The following is a 6,000-nucleotide window of genomic DNA, read 5'->3' as shown; positions in this document are numbered from 1 at the left end:
AAGCAATACAGAAGAAAATCCAAAAGGAGAGTGCAAGGCCATTGAATTAATTACCATGGCCGAACCTATAAGGGAAGGAGAGGGCGTGAATCCCAAGGAGGAAGACCTCCTGGGACGTCCAGTGATCAATAAGGAGTTTCCCTCTGAGGAACCAAAGGAATCAGAGACTCATCTAGAGACCATAGAGATTCCATTGAACCTCCTTATGCCATTCATGAGCTCTGATGAGTATTCCTCTTCTGAAGAGAATGAGGATGTTACTGAAGAGCAAGCTGCCAAGTTCCTTGGTGCAATCATGAAGCTGAATGCCAAATTATTTGGCATTGATACTTGGGAAGATGAACCTCCCTTGTTCACCAATGAACTAAGTGATCTGGATCAACTGACATTGCCTCAGAAGAAACGGATCCTGGAAAGTTCTTAATACCTTGTACCATAGGCACCATGATCTTTAAGGCTCTGTGTGACCTTGGTTCAGGAATAAACCTCATGCCCCTCTCTGTAATAGAGAAACTGGGAATCTATGGGGTGCAAGCTGCTAAAATCTCACTAGAGATGGCAGACAATTCAAGAAAACAGGCTTATGGACAAGTAGAGGACGTGTTAGTAAAGGTTGAAGGCCTTTACATCCCTGCTGATTTTATAGTCCTGGATACTGGAAAAGAAGAGGATGAATCCATCATCATAGGAAGACCTTTCCTAGCCACAGTAAGAGCTGTGATTGATGTGGACAGAGGAGAACTGATCCTTCAATTGAATGAGGACAACCTTGTGTTTACAACTCAAGGATCTCTCTCTGCATCCATGGAGAGGAAGCAGAAAAAGCTTCTCTCAAAGCAGAGTCAACCAAAGCCCCCACAGTCAACTCTAAGTTTGGTGTTGGGAGGCCATATCCAAACTCTAAGTTTGGTGTTGGGAGGTCTCAACAAAGCTTTGCACATCTGTGAGGCTCCATGAGAGCCCACTGTCAAGCTATTGACATGAACGAAGCGCTTGTTGGGAGGCAACCCAATGTTTATTTATCTAATTTTATTTTTGTTTTTCATATTTTCTTAGGTTCATGATCATGTGGAGTCACAAAATAAACGAAAAATTTAGAAACAGAATCAAAAACAGCGGAAGAAAAATCACACCCTGGAGGAAGCACCTGTCTGGCGTTCAATGCCAGAACAGAGCATGGTTCTGGCACTGAACGCCCAAAATGGGCAGTATCTGGGCGCTGAACGCCCAAAATGGGCAGCATCTGGGCGCTGAACGCCAGAATTGCACCCTGGAGAAAAGCTGGCGCTGAATGCCCAGAACAAGCATGGTTCTGGCGTTCAACGCCAGAAATGAGCAACAAATGGGCGTTGAACGCCCAAAATGGGCACCAACCTGGCGCTGAACGCCCAGAGTTGTGTGCAAGGGCATTTTACATGCCTAATTTGGTGTAAGGTTGTAAATCCTTGAACACCTCAGGATCTGTGGACTCCACAGGATCATCTCAGGATCTGTGGACCCCACAGGATCCCCACCTACCTCCATTCACTCTCTTCTCTCTTCTCAATCATCCTCTATTCCCAATAAACACTCTTCCCTATTAACCCTTCACCATTCACATCCACCCACTCTTCCCCATAAACCTACCCAATAAACTCCACCTACCTTCAAAATTCAAATCAATTTCCCACCCAAACCCACCCATATGGCCGAACCTTAACCCCCCTCCCTTCCCTATATAAAGCCTTCCATTCTTCTTCATTTTCACACAACACAACCCTCTCTTTCCCTTCTTGGCCGAAACACACCTCCCTCCTCTTCTCCATATTTTCTTCTTCTTCTTCATCTAATTCTTTCTTTTCTTGCTCGAGGGCGAGCAATATTCTAAGTTTGGTGTGGTAAAAGCATAAGCTTTTTGTTTTTCCATTACCATTGATGGCACCTAAGACCGGAGAACCCTCTAGAAAAGGGAAAGGGAAGACAAAAGCTTCCACCTCCGAGTCATGGGAGATGGAAAGATTCATCTCCAAAGCTCATCAAGACCACTTCTATGATGTTGTGGCCAAGAAGAAGGTGATCCCCGAGGTCCCTTTCAAGTTCAAGAGAAATGAGTATCTGGAGATCCGACATGAAATCCAAAGAAGAGGTTGGAAAGTTCTAACAAAACCCATCCAACAAGTCGGCATCCTAATGGTTCAAGAGTTCTATGCTAATGCATGGATCACCAAGAACCATGATCAAAGTAAGAACCCGGATCCAAAGAACTACGTTACAATGGTTCGGGGGAAATACTTAGATTTTAGTCCGGAAAATGTGAGGTTGGCATTTAACTTGCCTATGATGTAAGGAGATGAACGCCCCTACACTAGAAGGGTCAACTTTAATCAAAGGTTGGACCAAGTCCTTATAGACATATGTGTGGAAGGAGCTCAATGGAAGATTGACTCCAAAGGCAAGCCGGTTCAACTAAGAAGATTGGATCTCAAGCCTGTGGCTAGAGGATGGTTGGAGTTCATCCAACGCTCCATCATCCCCACTAGCAACCGATCTGAAGTTACTGTGGATCGGGCCATCATGATCCATAGCATCATGATTGGAGAGGAAGTAGAAGTTCATGAAGTCATCTCCCTTGAACTCTACAAAATAGCCGAAAAGCCCTCTCCTGGGGCAAGGCTAGCTTTTCCTCATCTTATCTGCCTTCTATGTTACTCAGCTGGAGCTTCCATAGAAGGAGACATTCCCATTGAGGAAGAGAAGCCCATCACTAAGAAAAAGATGGAGCAAGCAAGAGAGCCCATTCATGGAGCTCAAGAGGCGCATGAAGCTCACCACCATGAGATTCCGGAGATGCCTCAAATGCATTTTCCTCCACAAAACTATTGGGAGCAAATCAACACCTCCCTAGGAGAATTAAGTTCCAACATGGGACAACTAAGGGTGGAACATCAAGAGCACTCCATCATCCTTCATGAAATTAGAGAAGATCAAAAAGCAATGAGGGAGGAGCAACAAAGACAAGGAAGAGATATAGAAGAGCTCAAGGACATCATTGGTTCCTCAAGAAGGAAACGCCACCATCACTAAGGTAGACTCATTCCTTGTTCTTACTTTCTCTGTTTTTCGTTTTCTATGTTAAGTGCTTATCTATGTTTGTGTCTTCATTACATGATCATTAGTAGTTAGTAACTTTGTCTTAAAGTTATGAATGTCCTATGAATCCATCACCTCTCTTAAATGAAAAATGTTTTAATTCAAAAGAACAAGAAGTACATGAGTTTTGAATTTATCCTTGAACTTAGTTTAATTATATTGATGTGGTGACAATACTTTTTGTTTTCTGAATGAATGCTTGAACAGTGCATATGTCTTTTGAAGTTGTTGTTTAAGAATGTTAAATATGTTGGCTCTTGAAAGAATGATGACAAGGAGACATGTTATTTGAAGATCTGAAAAATCATAAAAATGATTCTTGAAGCAAGAAAAAGCAGCAAAGAACAAAGCTTGCAGAAAAAAAAATAGGCAAAAAAAAAATATAGGAAGAAAAAGCAAGCAGAAAAAGCCAAAAGCTCTTAAAACCAAGAGGCAAGAGCAAAAAGCCAATAACCCTTAAAACCAAAAGGCAAGGGCAAATAAAAAGGATCCCAAGGCTTTGAGCATCAGTGGATAGGAGGGCCTAAAGGAATAAAATCCTGGCCTAAGCGGCTAAACCAAGCTGTCCCTAATCATGTGCTTGTGGCGTGAAGGTGTCAAGTGAAAACTTGAGACTGAGCGGTTAAAGTCAAGGTCCAAAGCAAAAAAAGAGTGTGCTTAAGAACCCTGGACACTCTAATTGGGGACTTTAGCAAAGCTGAGTCACAATTTGAAAAGGTTCACCCAATTATGTGTCTGTGGCATTTATGTATCCGGTGGTAATACTGGAAAACAAAGTGCTTAGGGCCACGGCCAAGACTCATAAAATAGCTTTGTTCAAGAATCATCATACTGAACTAGGAGAATCAATAACACTATCTGAACTCTGAGTTCCTATAGATGCCAATCATTCTGAACTTCAATGGATAAAGTGAGATGCCAAAACTATTCAAGAGGCAAAAAGCTACAAGTCCCGCTCATCTGATTGGAGCTATGTTTCATTGATAGTTTGGACTTTATAGTATATTCTCTTCTTTTTATCCTATTTGATTTTCAGTTGCTTGGGGACAAGCAACAATTTAAGTTTGGTGTTGTGATGAGCGGATAATTTATACGCTTTTTTGCATTGTTTTTAGTATGTTTTTAGTAGAATCTAGTTACTTTTAGGGATGTTTTCATTAGTTTTCATGTTAAATTCACATTTCTGGACTTTACTATGAGTTTGTGTATTTTTCTATGATTTCAGGTATTTTCTGGCTGAAATTGAGGGACTTGAGCAAAAATCAGATTCAGATGTTGAAGAAGGACTGCTGATGCTGTTGGATTCTGACCTCCCTGCACTCAAAATGGATTTTCTGGAGCTACAGAACTCAAAATGGCACGCTTCTAATTGCGTTGGAAAGTAGACATCCATGGCTTTCCATCAATATATAATATTCCATACTTTTCCCGAGTTTAGATGACGCAAACTGGTGTTCAACGCCAGCTCTCTGCCCAATTCTGGTGTCCAGCGCCAGAAACAAGTTGCAAAGTGGAGTTCAATGCCCAAAATGGCACAAAAGCTGGCGTTCAGCTCCAAGAATGACCTCTTCACGTGTAACATTCAAGATCAGCCCAAGCACACACCAAGTGGGCCCCGGAAGTGGATTTATACATCAATTACTTACTTCTGTAAACCCTAGTAACTAGTTTATTATAAATAGGACTTTTTACTATTGTATTAGACATCTTTTGATCATTTTTAGATCTCTAGACCTCCATGGGAGGCTGGCCATTCGGCCATGCTTACCCTCTATTCACTTATGTATTCTTCAACGGTAGAGTTTCTACACTCCATAGATTAAGGTGTGGAGCTCTGCTGTTCCTCAAAGATTAATGCAAAGTACTACTGTTTTCTATTCAATTCAACTTATTCCGCTTCTAAGATATTCATTCGCACTTCAACTTGAATGTGATGAACGTGACAATCATCATCATTCCCTATGAACGCGTGCCTGACAACCACTCCCGTTCTACCTTAGATTGAATGATTATCTCTTGGATCTCTTAATCAGAATCTTCGTGGTATAAGCTAGATTGATGGCGGCATTCATGAGAGTCCGGAAAGTCTAAACCTTGTCTGTGGTATTCCGAGTAGGACTCTGGATTGAATGACTGTGACGAACTCCAAACTCGCGAGTGCTGGGCGTAGTGACAGACGCAAAAGGATAGTAAATTCTATTCCAGTATGATCGAGAACCTCCAAGATGATTAGCCATGCAGTGACAGCGCATCGGACCATTTTCACAGAGAGGAATAGGATGCAACCATCGACAAGGGTGATGCCTCCAGACGATTAGCCGTGCTGTGACAGAGCATTTGGACCATTTTCCCGAGAGGATTGAAAGTAGCCATTGGCACCGATGACATCCTTACATAAAGCCATCCATAGAAAGGAGTAAGACTGATTGGATGAAGACAGCAGGAAAGCGGAGGTTCAGAGGAACGAATGCATCTCCATACGCTTATCTGAAATTCTCACCAATGATTTACATAAGTATTTCTATCCTTCTTTTATTACTAAATTTCGAAAACTACATAACTATTTTATATCTGCCTGACTGAGATTTACAAGGTGACCATAGCTTGCTTCATACCAACAATCTCCGTGGGATTCGACCCTTACTCACGTAAGGTATTACTTGGACGACCCAGTGCACTTGCTGGTTAGTTATGCGAAGTTGTGAAGATATGTTTAGACCATGGTTTTGTGCATCCGTTTTTGGTGCCATTGCTAGGGAATCAATTTCGAACAATAATTCACAACCTGAGTAACATTTTCGCATACCAATCTACGTAGACGATATGCTTGTCAAAACAAGGGAAGAAACCAGTCCACTATCTGACTTGATA

This window comes from Arachis ipaensis, chromosome B7 (genome assembly GCF_059453495.1).
Source record: "Arachis ipaensis isolate K30076 ecotype BB chromosome B7, ASM5945349v1, whole genome shotgun sequence".
Classification (NCBI taxonomy): Eukaryota; Viridiplantae; Streptophyta; class Magnoliopsida; order Fabales; family Fabaceae; genus Arachis; species Arachis ipaensis.
This window is presented reverse-complemented; position numbering follows the sequence as displayed.